Source organism: Salvelinus namaycush, chromosome 15 (genome assembly GCF_016432855.1).
Source record: "Salvelinus namaycush isolate Seneca chromosome 15, SaNama_1.0, whole genome shotgun sequence".
NCBI lineage: Eukaryota > Metazoa > Chordata > Actinopteri > Salmoniformes > Salmonidae > Salvelinus > Salvelinus namaycush.
In genome coordinates, this window is record NC_052321.1 from 9,268,967 (window position 1) to 9,285,667 (window position 16,701).

Genomic DNA, 16,701 nt, shown 5'->3' on the forward strand with positions numbered 1-16,701 from the left:
ATTTGTCCTGCTAGGTGACCTAAACTGGGACATGCTTAAACCACCTGATCAAGTCCTAAAGCAATGGGACTCCCTAAATCTTTCTCACATTACTACCAATCCCACAAGCTATGACTCCAAACATCCAGAAAAGGCTACTCTCCTCGATGTTATCCTCACAAATAATCCTGATAGGTATCAGTATGGTGTTTTCTGTAATGACCTTAGTGATCACTGTTTTACAGCCTGTGTTCGTAATGGCTGCTCAGTGAAACGACCTGTCCTGATTTGTCATAGACGCTTGCTAAAAAACTTGAATGAGCAAGCCTTCCTTCATGACCTGGCCTCTGTAAATTGGTATAGAATCAGTTTGATTGTATAAAGAAATGAAGAAAATTAGAATTAAAAACAGGTTCAGCCCCTGGTTCGACCGTGATCTTGCAGAGTTACTCCACCTCAAGAATTCCATTTGGCGAAAGGCTCGGCATATGCATACTCAGGCTGACTGGCTCTCGTTCAGGCAAATGAGAAATATGTGCACTCAGGCTATCCGGAAGGCCAAAGTTAGTTACTTTAAGGAGCAGTACTCTCTCTGTGGGTCTAACCCCAAGAAGTTCTAGAAAACGGTTAAAGACCTGGAGAACAAACCCTCCTCCTCACAGCTGCCCATGTCCCTTAATGTTGATGATGTGGTTGTTACTGACAAGAAGCACAAGGCTGAGCTCTTTAATCACCACTTCATTAAGTCAGGATCTGTCACGATCGTCTATGGGTGAGAGAGAGGACCAAGGCGCAGCGTGTGCAAAATACATTCTCTTTTATTCAGAGAAGGGAAAAACACGAAACGAACACTGAATACAAACTAAACAAAAACAACAAACGACCGTGAAGCTAACGACGTAAGTGCATAGACAAGCAACAAACGTTCAACATAGACAATTACCCACAAAACCCAAATGCCTATGACTGCCTTAAATATGGCTCTCAATCAGACAATAAACCACAGCTGCCTCTATTTGAGAACCAATCTAGGCAGCCATAGACATACAAACACCTAGACAAGTGCTGACCCATTAAACGTACAAACCCCTAGACAAACCAAAACACATACATTCCCCATGTCACACCCTGACCTAACTAAAATAATAATGAAAACAAAGATAACCAAGGCCAGGGTGTGACATGATCCCTATTTGACTCAGCCATGCCTCCTTGCCAATCCAACATTTCCTCATCTCACACCCCTTTTAATGCGACTAGCACCAATGCTCCTCCCTCTTTTTCCCCTGCTCTGTTACAAAGTTTAGACCCTTTCTTCTTTAAGGTTGCTGCCGCTGTCATCGCCTAGCCTATCTCTCCTCTCTGGGGAGGTTCCCATTGCTTGGAAGGCAGCCACGGTTCATCCTTTATTTAAAGGGGGAGTCAAGCTGATCCTAACTGTTATAGGCCAATTTATATTTTGCCCTGTTTATCAAAAGTTTTGGAAAAACCTGTCAATAATGAGTGGCGCAGCGGTCTAAGGCACTGCATCTCAGTGGATCGAATCCAGGCTGCATCCGGCTGTGATTGGGAGTCCCATAGGGCGGCGTACAATTTGCCCAGCATCGTCCGGGTTTGGCCGGGGTAGGTCGTCATTGTAAATAAGAATTTGTTCTTAACTGACTTGCCTAGTTAAATAAAATATAAACAATAATAAACTGACTGGCTTTCTTGATGTCTATTGAATTCTCTTTGGTATGCAATCTGGTTTCCGCTCAGGTTATGGATGTGTCACTCCAACCTTAAAGGTCCTCAATGATGTCACCATTGCCTTTGATTTCTAAGCAATGTTGTGCTGGTATTTTTATTGACTTGGCCAAAGCTTTTGATACGGTGGACCATTCCATTCTTGTGGGCCGGCTAAGGAGTATTGGTGTCTCTGAGGGGTTTTGGGCCTGGTTTGATAACTACCTCTCTCAAAGAGTGCAGTGTATAAAGTCAGAACATCTGCTGTCTCAGCCACTGCCTGTCACCAAGGGAGTACCCCAAAGCTCGATCCTAGGCCCAACGCTCTTCTCAATTTAAATCAACCACATAGCTCAGGCAGTAGAAAGCTCTCTCATCCATTTATATGCAGATGATACAGTCTTATACGCAGCTGGCCCCTCCCCGGATTTTGTGTTAAACGCTCTACAACAGGTGTGATTACTACCTATGAGGGTTTAGAGCTTGAGGTAGTCACCTCACAAAAGTACTTGGGAGTATGGCTAGACGGTACACTGTCCTTCTCTCAGCACTTATCAAAGCTGCATGCTAAAGTTAAATCTAGACTTGGTTTCCTCTTTCGTAATCCCTCCTCTTTCACCCCAGTTGCCAAACTAACCCTGATTCAGATGACCACCCTACCCTTGCTAGATTACGGAGACGTCATTTTTTAGATCGGCAGGTAAGGGTGCTCTCAAGCGGCTAGATGTTCTTTACCAGTCGGCCATCAGATTTGCCACCATTGCTCCTTATAGGACACATCACCGCACTCTATCCTCCTCTGTAAACTGGTAATCTCTGTATACCCATCGCAAGACCCACTGGTTGATGCTTAATTATAAAACCCTTTTAGGTCTCATTCCCCCCTATCTGAGATATCTACTGCAGCCCTCATCCTCCACATACAACACCCATTTTGCCAGTCAAATTAAATCAAATCAAAAAATGTTGGTCACATACACTGTTTAGCAGATGTTTTTGCGGGTGTAACGAAATGTTTGTGTTTCTAGCTCCGACAGTGCAGTAATATCTAACAAGCAATATCTATCAATTTCACAACATATAACCAATACACACAAATCTAAGTAAAGGAAGTAAGAATATAGAGATATATGGACGGCGGTGCAGTTGCTGTACCAAGCGGTGATACAGCCTAACAGGATGCTCTCAATTGTGCATCTGTAAAAGTTTGTGAGGGTCTTAAGTGCCAGACAAATTTATTCAGCCTCCTGAGGTTGAAGAGGTGCTGTTGCGCCTTCTTCCCCACACTGTCTGTGTGGGTGGACCATTTCAGTTTGTCAGTGATGTGCATGCTAAGGAACTTGAAGCTTTCCACCTTCTCCACTTCGGTCCCGGCGATATGGATAGGGGGGTGCTCTCTCTGATGTTTTCAGAAGTCCACAATCATCTCCTTTGTTTTGTTGACATTTAGTGAGAGGGTATTTTCCTGGCACCACACTCCCAGAGCCCTCACCTCCTCCCTGTAGGCTGTCTGCAAACTTGATGATTGAGTTGGAGGCGTGTTTGGCCACGCTGTCATGGGTGAACAGGGAGTACAGGAGGGGGCTGAGAACGCACCCTTGTTGGGCCCCAGTGTTGAGGATCAGCGAAGTGGCGGTGTTGTTTCCTACCTTCACCACCTGGGGGTGGCCCGTCAGGAAGTCCAGGACCCAGTTGCACAGGGCGGGGTTCAGACCCAGGGCCTCGAGCTTAATGATGAGTTTGGAGGGTACTATGGTGTTGAAGGCTGAGCTGTAGTCAATGAACAGCATTCTTACATAGGTATTCCCCTTGTCCAGATGGGATAGGGCAGTGTGCAGTGTGATGGCGATTGCATCGTCTGTGGATCTATTGGGGCAGCAAGCAAATTGAAGTGGGTCTAGGGTGACAGGTAAGGTAGAGGTGATATGATCCTTGACTAGTCTCTCAAAGCACTTCATGATGACAGAAGTGAGTGCTATGGATCGACAGTCATTTAGTTCAGTTATCTTTGCTTTCTTGGGTACAGGAACAATGGTGGCCATCTTGAAGCATGTAGGGACAGCAGAATGGGATAGGAAGAGATTGAATATGTCCGTAAACACACCAGCCAGCTGGTCTACGCATGCTCTGAGGACGCGGCTAGGGATGCCGTCTGGGCCGGCAGCATTGCGAGGGTTAACACGCTTAAATGTCTTACTCACGTCGGCCACGGAGAATGAGAGCCTACAGTCCTTGGTAGTGGACCGTGTCGATGGCACTGTGTTATCCTCAAAGTGGGCGAAGAAGGTATTTTACTCGTCCAGAAGCAAGACGTCGGGAAGGAACCAAAGGGAGTGACATATATAGGGAAGGTAATCAGGGAGGTGATGGAGTCCAGGTGAGTCTGAAGACGTGCAGGTGCGCATAACGATGGTGACAGGTGTGCGCCATAACGAGCAGCCTGGTGACCTAGAGGCCGGAGAGGGAGCACACGTGACAGAGCCATCGAATTGCGACTCCACTTTGTCTCTATACTGACGTTTTGCCTGTTTGATTGCCTTGCTGAGGGAATAACTACACTGTTTGTATTCTGCCATATTCCCAGTCACATTCTGTTAAAGGTCCCCAAAGCACACACATCCCTGGGTCGCTCGTCTCTTCAGTTCACTGCAGCTAGTGACTGGCACGAGCTGCAACAAACACTCAAACTGGACAATTTTATCTCAATATCTTCATTCAAAAGACTCAATCATGGACACTCTTACTGATAGTTGTGGCTGCTTTGCGTGATGTATTGTTGTCTCTACCTTCTTGCCCTTTGTGCTATTGTCTGTGTCCAATAATGTTTGTACCATGGTTTGTGCTGCTACCATGTAGTGCTGCTGCCATGTTGTGTTGCTAACATGTTGTTGTCATGATGTGTTGCTACCATGCTGTGTTGTCATGTGTTGCTGCTGTGCTATGTTGTTGTCTTAGGTCTCTCTTTATGTAGTGTTGTGATGTCTCTCTTGTCGCGATGTGTGTTTTGTCCTATACATTTTTTATCCCAGCCCCCATCCCTGCAGGAGGCCTTTTGCCTTTTGGCAGGCCGTCATTGTAAATAAGAATTTGTTCTTAACTGACTTGCCTAGTTAAATAAAGGTTAAATAAAAAATACAAAAATAACAGTATGTTTATGTTATATAGCATTTTCTGAATTTGACCACATTAAATTATAATTGAAATTGCACACACATTGATATCAGACATGTACCTACTCCAATGCTCTGTTTCTGATGACTGGGATGAATGCAGGAGCAGATTTCAGGAGCAGGACAAGACACCCTCTTTGTGACTGATGACCGACATAAGACCATGTACGTGATAGGCCTATCTGGCTTATATTATTATGATGGTCATAATGCTTCTTGACAGTGTCATAAAGTGTATTTTCTACAAGTTATTAAAAATACGATGAAAATGAAACATGACTGTAATGAATTACAACGACAACAAACGATTTAACTCTAAATCGAATAATTTATTCAAATGTATTTTTTCCCTGCCAAGAAGTTTCCTTCCACCCCTGGATGCAGCCGATGCATTACTTTCTCTGACCAATATAGCTAAGTAGAGAGCAGAAATCAGAGAATAGAGTATGCTACAATGCAATGACACCGCTAAAGAAAATTGAAAACTAAAACTTCATACTAAATATATTATGGCAATAGCAAACACGTTCATACATTCTCAAATACATTACAATCCCGTTTTCTCTCAGCTATTCGTGTGCTAGGACTACAAAACCAATGTTATGAACAAACAAACTTTGATTCCAAAATATGGACATTTATGAAATCTATCACAGGAAATGTCTTGTTGTTGTAAGGGTAATAATATAAGCATATGAGCATATGTCAGTCACATGTCACAAAGAGGGCGTTTTGTCCTGCTCCTGCATTCATCCCAGTCATCAGCGACAGAGCATTGGCTAGGCACATGTTTGACATTAATGTGTGTACAATTACAATGTTAATAGAATAGCAAATTTGACGAAATGTTATAAAACATACCTACTCATTCAAGGGTTTTTCTTTATTTTTGCTATTTTCTACATTATAGAATAATAGTGAAGACATCAAAACTATGAAATAACAAATGAAATCATGTTGTAACCATCTACACATTCAAAACACCTACTAATTCAAGGGTTTTTCTTTATTTTTACTATTTTCTACATTGTAGAATAATAGTGAAGACATCAAAACTATGAAATAACACATGAAATCATGTAGTAACTAAAAAAATGTAAAAAAAATCAAAATATATTTTATATTTGTGATTCTTCAAAGTAGCCACCCTTTGCCTTGATGACAGCTTTTCACACTATTGGGATGCATTTCAATTAACAGGTGTGCCTTGTTAAAAGTTCATTTGTGGAATTTCTTTCCTTCTTAATGCATTTGAGCCAATCAGTTGTGTTGGTAAAAGACCAAGTCCATATTATGGCAAGAACATCTCAAATAAGCAAAGAGAAACTTTAAGACATGAAGGTCAGTCAATCCGGAAAATGTCAAGGACTTTGAAAGTTTCTTCAAGTGCAGTCGCAAAAACCATCAAGCGCCATGATGGAAATGGCTCTCCCGAGGTCCACCACTGGAAAAGAAGACCCAGAGTTACCTCTGCTGCAGAGGATAAGTTCATTACAGTTACCAGCCTCAGAAATTGCAGCCCAAATAAATGCTTCACAGAGTTCAAGTAATAGAGACATCTAAACATTAACTGTTCAGAGGAGACTGCGTGAATCAGGCCTTCATGGCCGAATTGCTGCAAAGAAACCACTACTAAGGACACCAATAAGAAGAAGAGACTTGCTTGGACCAAGAAACATGATCAATGGACATTAGACCGGTGGAAATCTGTCCTTTGGTCTGATGAGTCTAAATTTGAGAATTTTGGTTCCAACGGCTGTGTCTTTGTGAGACGCAGAGTAGGTGAACGGATGATCTCCATGTGTGGTTCCCACCGTGAAGCATGGAGGAGGAGGTGTGATGGTGTGGGGGTGCTTTGCTGGTGACACTGTTGGTGATTTAGAATTCAAGGCACACTTAACCAGCATGGCTACCACAGCATTCTGCAGCGATATGCCATCCCATCTGGTTTGCGCTTAGTGGGACTATCATTTGTTTTCTCATTTGACTAAGAAGGATAGTGATGGAGGGCTGCATCAGATGATCTGGACTCCGCAATCACTCAACCTCAACCAAATTGAGATGGTTTGGGATGAGTTGGACCACAGAGTGAAGGAAAAGTAGCCAACAAGTGCTCAGCATATGTGGGAACTCCTTCAAGAATGTTGGAAAAGCATTCCAGTTGAAGCTGGTTGAGAGAATGCCAAGAGCGTGGAACGCTGTCATCAAGGCAAAGGGTGGCTACTAAAAGAGGTAGCCTGACTGCCATTAGGTACCGAGATGAGATCCTCAGACCCCTTGTGAGACCATATGCTGACACATGCACATTTGTGGCCTGCTGGAGGTCATTTTGCAGGGCTCTGGCAGTGCACCTCCTTGCACAAAGGCGGAGGTAGCGTTCCTGCTGCTGGGTTGTTGCCCTCCTACGGCCTCCTCCACGTCTCCTGATGTACTGGCCTGTCTCCTGGTAGCGCCTCCATGCTCTGGACACTACGCTGACAGACACAGCAAACCTTTTTGCCACAGCTCGCATTGATGTGCCATCCTGGATGAACTGCACTACCTGAGCCACTTGTGTGGGTTGTAGACTCCGTCTCATGCTACCACTAGAGTGAGAGCACCACCAGCATTCAAAAGTGACCAAAACATCAGCCAGGAAGCATAGGAACTGAGAAGTGGTCTGTGGTCACCACCTGCAGAATCACTCCTTTTTTGGGGGTGTCTTGCTAATTGCCTATAATTTCCACCTTTTGTCTATTCCATTTGCACAACAGCATGTGAAATTTATTGTCAATCAGTGTTGCTTCCTAAGTGGACAGTTTGATTTCACAGAAGTGCGATTGACTTGGAGTTACATTGTGTTGTTTAAGTGTTCCCTTTATTTTTTTGAGCAGTGTATATTTTGATTTGTTTAACACTTTTTTGGTTTCTACATGAATCCATATGTGTTATTTAATAGTTTTGATGTCTTCACTATTATTCTACAATGTAGAAAATAGTACAAATAAAGAGTAGGTGTGTCCAAACACAACAGGTCTAAATATATGTGTCATGAGAGTGTTATGACAATGTTATGACAGGTTATGTCAGCTGTTATGAAATATTATGACATGGTTACCATTAATATGAACATTTCTTTGTAGATCCTCTCCTGATAGGATGCAGTATGCATTATACTGTAGAACGGTGTTCCCTAACTGGCAGCACACAGGTTTTCATTGTTGAACATAAAAAAATCAGCTCCAAGTGATTTTAATTTAAGAAATCTGTTCCCAAGTATTCCCATGCATAATAGAGAGACACGTGATCATATACAACGTAAGTAAGGTTTGAAATGATTATGTTTTAGTCAAATATTATATCTGTTTGGGCTTCTTGCGGTCAATTTGCAGTCTACAAATTATTTGTAATTATGTTCCGGCCCCCCAACAGAAAAAATTGTCCCGCGGCTGAATCTAGCTGATGATCCCTGCTGTAGAGTTACATAACACACAACAATCTCAATGGATCTCTTCCAGAGATTGGCAAACACTGTAAACCCCTGGATTAGCTTCTCTCAGTAATATGAATAGACATCAAGGTTAGAATGAACGAAGTTGGCTAGGTCTCTCTTTATTACTCTGCCACGTCGAATGTGGGGGACCGCCACTGCATATCGGAGTCATAATGGGAAATAAATATCATTTTATTTTTCACTCTCTCCCTTGGGTAATGACTCGCACACTAATTGAAAAACAACACTGGAAATCTTCAAAATGTAATATCTGAATATCTTGCCTGAAAAAAATGGCAGAGAAAAAAGTCTTTATTTTCTGTAAGTAGGGCCTTGATGCTGAACGGAAGCCACGACAAAGAAGAAAAAAAAGAAAAGAAAAAAAGACAGAAAGAACGGATAGAAAATAAAAGATCTGTGATAACCAGTCGGTCAGCCATGAAATTACACAAGTCAGCTCTCATTGCAGTGCCTCAGCTGAGACACTTAATTTTATATAATTAACCCTCCATCTCTCCTAGCCCTTTGGCTCTCAGTCATGACCAGAAATTATAGTGTTTCTCTTCCTTCACCTTCCAACTTCCTGTCTCAAAGTAGTAATGCATTTTCCTCTTATGAGTTGGTTCTCAGTAACACACCATCTTGGTTGAGTCATTTTTACTTACTTGTTTGAGAAATTTTATTATGTATAATGATGTGTCATGAACCATGTTGATGTCACACCCTGATCTGTTTCACCTGTCCTCGTTATTGTCTCCACCCCCTCCAGGTGTCGCTTGTTTTCCCCAGTGTTTCCTGTCTCAGTTCGTCTTGTACGTTCCAAGTCAACCAGCATTTTTTCCCGTTCTCCTGCTTTTGCTATTCTCCTTTTTCTAGTCCTCCTGATTTTAACCCTTTACTGTTCTGGACTCTGTACCCAGCTGCCTGACCATTCTGCCTGCCTTGACCTCAAGCCTGTCTGCCACTCTGTACATCCTGGACTCTGAACTGGTTTTGACCTTTTGCCTGTCCATGACCATTCTCTTGCCTACTTCTTTTTGGATAATTAAACATCTTAGACTCCAACCATCTGCGTCAGCATCTGGGTCTCACCTTGTGTCTGTCTCTGAAACTTTATGCTGATGAAAGGCATTTTTATTTTTAACTAGGTATGTCAGTTAAGAACAGATTCTTATTTACAATGACGGTCTAGGAACAGTGGGTTAACTGCCGTGTTCAGGGGCAGAACAACATATTTTTACCTTGTCAGCTCGGGGATTCGATCTAGCAACCTTTCGGTTACTAGTTCAACGCTCTAACCACTAGGCTACCTGCCGCCCCCACCTGCCGCATTATGGGCACAATGTGTCCTTCTGCCTAGTATTATGGATTACAACAAAATAAAGTACCATGTTATTAAGGGCTTGCTGTCTTCATTCGTTTCAAGCAGCACTATCCAGCAACAGGAGATAATACAAAAAACTTTATCACTTCACAGTAGAGTAGGCTAACACCAGTATTGATTGTAGACGTATAGGCCAGGTTATAACGTTAAGATTCAAATTTTTTCTGACCCTTACCTTTTTGGGATGAACGTATCCTGATATAAGATCAGTATCATAATATCTGTATATCATACCCTGCTCTGTGGTTTGCATTCGAGTCACAGTGAGGCTGCAGTCTAGCTCTCTCTACTATAATTTCACGGACATGACCTTGCAGAGGAGCATTAGGGGAATTAATTTGTTTGTAGAAATGCCTATTGCAAGTCATTATAGTCCTGCACTACAAACCAAATGAATCTAAAACAATGAAAACACATAAGAAAAAAGAAAACATATGCATTATGTTTTGTTTGTGGCTTCAACATATTGGAGAATTATACCAAAATGATTGTCAATAAAGACACATGCCTGTCTCATTGTATTGTCTGTCTCTAGCAGAATTCTGTCTCTGCTCTCCAGCAAAAGTAATTTAGAAGGTATGCAGAAATAGAACAAAAATTAATTATACCAAATGTCAAGAGGTTTTGTTCCAATTGCTTGAAATATTTTCCTAAAGTCTTCTAATTTAAACAAGATACGCTGGATCTGGAGAGTGACAGGGTAATTACGGAACTTCAAGGTGAAAGCAGGGGCGTCATGCACCTATTATTTTAGAGTAGGCATGATATATGGGGTGGGGGGGGGGGGGGGGGGGGGGGGGGCGTAGAATTGAGCATTTCTCAAACACCTGAAACCGCTTTTTCCTGCAATCTAGAGATATAATCACTATTCCTCTATTTTTCTGCATAGGTTATCTAAGCATACCTCTTTACCTGTTCAATTGTCATTTTAATAAATGATGCACATTGATTCTTTAAGAACTTTAATACCTTAGGAGTTAATAAGTACACCTGCCACACTGCCCCATTGACTGCCAAATTGACACGGAGTCAATACTTTGTAGAAGCACCACAGTTATGAGTCTTTCTGGGTATGTCTCTAAGAGCTTTCCACACCTGGATTGTGCAACATTTGCCCATTATTCTTTTAAAAATTCTTCAAGCTCTGTCAAATTGGTTGTTCATCGTTGCTAGACAACCATTTTCAGGTCTTGCCATAGATTTCAAGTAGATTTAAGTCAAAACTGCAACTCGGCCACACAGAAACATTCACTGTCTTCTTGGTAAGCAACTCCAGTGTAGATTTGTCCTTGTGTTTTAGGTTATTATCCTGCTGAAAGGTGAATTAATCTCCTAGTGTCTGGTGTAAAGCAGACTGAACCAGGTTTTACTCAAGGTAAATTGTCCAGTGGCGATTTTTATGAATTGTTCAGCAGTCTAATGGCTTCGGGGTAGAAGCTGTTGAGGACCCTTCTGGTCCTAGACTTGGCGCCCCAGTACCGCTTGCCGTGCGGTAGCAGAGAAAACAGTCTATAACTTGGGAGACTGGAGTCTCTGACAATTTTATGGGCTTTCCTCTGACACCGCCTATTATATAGGTCCTGGATGGCAGGAAGCTTGGCCCCAGTGATGTACTGGGCCGTTCGCACTACCCTCTGTAGGCCAAGAAGTTGCCATACCAGGCGGTGATGCAACCGGTCAGGATGCTCTCGATGGTGCAGCTGTAGAACCTTTTGAGGATCTGGGGGCCCATGCCAAATCTTTTCAGTCTCCTGAGAGGGAAAATATTTTGTTGTGCCCTCTTCACAACTGTCTTGGTATGTTTGGACCATGATAGTTCGTTGGTGATGTGGACACCTAGGAACTTGAAACTCTCGACCCGCTCCACTACAGCCCCCGTCAATGTTAATGGGGGCCTGTTCGGCCCGCTTTTTCCTGTAGTCCACGATCAGCTCCTTTGTCTTGCTCACATTAAGGGAGAGGTTGTTGTCCTGGCAACACACTGCCAGTTCTCTGACCTCCTCCCTATAGGCTGTCTCATCGTTGTCGGTGGTCAGGCCTATCACTGTTGTGTCATCAGCAAACTTAATGTTGTTGGAGTCGTGTTTGGCCACGCAGTCGTGGGTGAGCAGGGAATACAGGAGGGGACTAAGTTCACACCCCTGAGGGGCCCCAGTGTTAAGGATCAGCATGGAAGATGTATTGTTGCCTACTCTTACCACCTGGGGGCGGCCCGTTGGGAAGTCCAGGATCCAGTTGCAGAGGGAGGTGTTTAGTCCCAGGGTCCTTAGCTTAGTGATGAGCTTCGTAGGCACCATGGTGTTGAACGCTGAGCTGTAGTCAAAGAACAGCATTCCCACATAAACTCAGCAAAAAATAAATGTCCTCTCACTGTCAACTGTGTTTATTTTCAGCAAACTTAAGATGTGTAAATATTTGTATGAACATAAGATTCAACAACTGAGACATAAACTGAACAAGTTCCACAGACATGTGACTACCAGAAATGGAATAACGTGTTCCTGAACAAAGAGGGGGGGTCAAAAGTAACAGTCAGTATCTTGTGTGGCCACCAGCTGAATTAAATACTGCAGTGAATCTCCTCCTCATGGACTGCACCAGATTTGCCAGTTCTTGCTGTGAGATGATACCCCACCCTTCCACCAAGGCACCTGCAAGTTCCCAGACATTTCTGGAGGGAATGGCCTTAGCCCTCACCCTCCGATCCAACAGGTCCCAGACGTGCTCAATGGGATTGAGATCCGGGCTCTTCGCTGGCCATGGCAGAACACTGACATTCCTGTCTTGCAGGAAATCACGCACAGAATGAGCAGTATGGCTGGTGGCATTGTCAAGCTGGAGGGTCATGTCAGGATGAGCCTGCAGGAAGGGTACCACATGAGGGAGGAGGATGTCTTCCCTGTAACGCACAGCATTGAGATTACCTGCAATGACAACAAGCTCAGTTTTTTTATTTTTTTTATTTTTTTCACCTTTATTTAACCAGGTAAGCTATTTGAGAACAAGTTCTCATTTACAACTGCGACCTGGCCAAGATAAAGCAAAGCAGTGCGACACAAACAACAACACAGAGTTACACATGGAATAAACAAGCGTACAATTAATAACACAATAGAAAAAAAGAAAGTCTATATACAGTGTGTGCAAATGACGTAAGGAGGTAGGCAATAAATAGGCCATGGTAGTTTAGTAATTACAATTTAGAAGATTAACACTGGAGTGATAAATGAGCAGATGATGATGTGCAAGTAGAGATACTGGTGTGCAAAAGAGCAGAAAGTAAATAAAACAGTATGGGGATGAGGTAGGTAGATTGGGTGGGATATTTACAGATGGACTATGTACAGCTGCAGCGATCGGTTAGCTGCTCAGATAGCTGATGTTTAAAGTTAGTGAGGGAAATATAAGTCTCCAGCTTCAGCGATTTTTGCAATTCGTTCCAGTCACTGGCAGCAGAGAACTGGAAGGAAAGGCGGCCAAAGGAGGTGTTGGCTTTGGGGATGACCAGTGAGATATACCTGCTGGAGCGCGTGCTGCGGGTGGGTGTTGTTATCGTGACCAGTGAGCTGAGATAAGGCAGAGCTTTACCTAGCATAGACTTATAGATAACCTGGAGCCAGTGGGTCTGGCGACGAATATGTAGCGAGAGCCAGCCAACTAGAGCATACAGGTTGCAGTGGTGGGTGGTATAAGGGGCTTTGGTAACAAAATGGATGGCACTGTGATAGACTGCATCCAGTTTGCTGAATAGAGTATTGGAAGTTATTTTTGCTGCGGGTGCTGCGGGTGGGTGTTGTTATCGTGACCAGTGAGCTGAGATAAGGCAGAGCTTTACCTAGCATAGACTTATAGATAACCTGGAGCCAGTGGGTCTGGCGACGAATATGTAGCGAGAGCCAGCCAACTAGAGCATACAGGTTGCAGTGGTGGGTGGTATAAGGGGCTTTGGTAACAAAATGGATGGCACTGTGATAGACTGCATCCAGTTTGCTGAATAGAGTATTGGAAGTTATTTTTGTAGATGACATCGCCAAAGTCGACGATCGGTAGGATAGTCAGTTTTACTAGGGTAAGTTTGTCGGCGTGAGTGAAAGAGGCTTTGTTGAGAAATAGAAAGCCGATTCTAGATTGGATTTTGGATTGATGTTTAATATGAGTCTGGAAGAAGAGTTTACAGTCTAGCCAGACACCTAGGTATTTGTAGTTGTCCACATATTCTAGGTCAGAAACGTCCAGGGTAGTGATGCTAGTCGGGCGGGTGCAGGCAGCGAACGGTTAAAAAGCATGTATTTGGTTTTGCTAGCGTTTAAGAGCAGTTGTAGGCCACGGAAGGAGTGTTGTATGACATTGAAGCTCGTTTGGAGGTTAGTTAACACAGTGTCCAAAGAAGGGCCAGAAGTATAAAGAATGGTGTCGTCTGCGTAGAGGTGGATCAGGGAATCACCCGCAGCAAGAGCGACTGTAACGCTCGTCTTCCTCCTCGTCTGAGGAGGAGCAAGTATCGGACCAAAGCGCAGCGTAGAGTGAATACATATTGATTTATTAAATAAAGACGAACACGAAGAACACTTGATAAACTACAAAACAACAAAACGACGTGAACAGACCTGAACATGAGAACATAAAACATGAACGCACGAACAGGAACAAACGAACGAAACGAAACAGTACCGTGTGGCGAACAAACACAGACACAGCAACAATCACCCACAAACAAACAGTGAGAACAGCCTACCTTAATATGGTTCTCAATCAGAGGAAACGTAAAACACCTGCCCCTGATTGAGAACCATATCAGGCTAGATAACAATGAACCCAACATAGAAACACATAACATAGAATGCCCACCCAGCTCACGTCCTGACCAACTAAAAAAAGACTAAACTAAGGAAATAAGGTCAGGAACGTGACAGTACCCCCCCCCCCCCCCCCCCCCCCCCCCCCCCCAAGGTGCGGACTCCGGCCGCAAAACCTGAACCTATAGGGGAGGGTCTGGGTGGGCATCTGTCCACGGTGGCGGCTCTGGCTCTGGACGTGGTCCCCACCCCACCATAGTTAATCCCCGCTTCCGTGGCCTCCTCCTAATGGCTACCCTCCATATTAACCCCACTGGATTAAGAGGCAGCACCGGACTAAGGGGCAACACCGGACTGAGGGGCAGCACCGGACTGAGGTGCAGCACCGGACTGAGGGGCAGCTCCGGACTGAGGGGCAGCTCCGGACTGAGGGGCAGCTCCGGACTGAGTGACGGCTCTGGCAGGTCATGGCTGGCTGACGGCTCTGGCAGGTCATGGCTGGCTGACGGCTCTGGCAGGTCATGGCTGGCTGACGGCTCTGGCAGGTCATGGCTGGCTGACGGCTCTGGCAGGTCATGGCTGGCTGACGGCTCTGGCAGGTCATGGCTGGCTGGCGGCTCTGGCAGCTCCTGGCTGGCGGGCGGCTCTGGCAGCTCCTGTCTGGCGGGCGGCTCTGGAAGCTCCTGTCTGGCGGGCGGCTCTGGCAGCTCCTGTCTGGCGGGCGGCTCTGGCAGCTCCTGTCTGGCGGGCGGCTCTGGCAGCTCCTGTCTGGCGGGCGGCTCTGGCGGCTCCTGTCTGGCTGACGGCTCTGGCGGCTCCTGTCTGGCGGACGGCTCTAGCGGCTCCTGACTGACGGACGGCTCTGGCGGCTCACGACAGACGGGCGGCTTTGAAGGCTCAGGACAGACGGGCGGCTTTGAAGGCTCAGGACAGACGGGCGGATTTGAAGGCTCAGGACAGATGGGCAGTTCAGACAGCGCTGGGCATACAGGTAGCGCAGGCGGCGCTGGGCAGATGGGCAGCGCTGGGCAGACGGCAGACTCTGGAAACCCCAAATAATTCAATAAAAGGGTCTGGCTCGATTTGTGTGCCGCTTAATTCTGAGAGTGTGTTAAAGATGTCTTTCAGAAACCAACAAAAGATGGGCAACACCAAAACAAGTGTACATGATTAGCAGGAGACTGGTTACAAGGGTTCACATCCTTGTAAATTTTGGATAATCTTGCTTTGGTCCAGCGGGCCCTATGAATGAGTTCGCATTGAATGAGACCGTGCCGAGAACAAATAGAAGAGGTATGTACCCTTTTGAGTGCCCCTTCCCGTAGTTCATAAGATATTTCCTCAACCAGTTCCTCCTCCCATGAGGATTTAATATTGTTTAATGAGATTACTTGTAGTGAGCAAATTTGACTATAGATTATTGACAAGGTGCCTTTCAAAGTAGAAAGTGGGATAAGAAATGTGTCAAACTGTGTTTCACCAGGAAGGGTGGGGAACTGGGGATCTATGCTGTGGAAGTAACTCCGGACTTGTAAAAACCTAAAGAAATTATGTCTGGAGAGACCAAATTTAGCTGACAATTGTTCAAACGTACTAAATGTATTGTTAATATAGAGATCTCTGAATCTTTTAATACCGAGACTAGGCTAAGGAGAGGTGTAGCAAAGACCAGCATTCCAAATTGTCCTTAGAACGGGTTAAAAGAGGAGCAAAGTTGACTTAAAAAGGTTTTCAAACCTGATTGTGACATGTAAATACAACTACTGTGAGCAATTTTAAATTGCAAGCTATGTAAAGGGGATTTTTTTGCGGCCATATTAAGCGGCATCAATTCGCTTTTACTGAGATTCAGTTAATACCCTGATAAGTGACCGAAGGATGTGAAAGTGGCAAGGGCAGCAGGAACAGAAACAGAAAGGTTGGATGTGTATAATAATAAATCATCTGAATATAAAGACAGTTTGTGTTCGCGTCCGTATCTGACTATACCTTTGATGAGGGAGTTGGAGCGAAGTGCTATTGCAAGGGGTTCTATGGCGAGAGCAAACAGTAAGGGACTTAGGGCAACCCTGGCGTGTCGATCGTTGCAAAGGGAAGCAATCTGATTGGGTGTTATTAGTCCTGACAGAGGCTTGAGGGAATGAGTACAGAAGTCTTATCCAAGTCATGAATTTG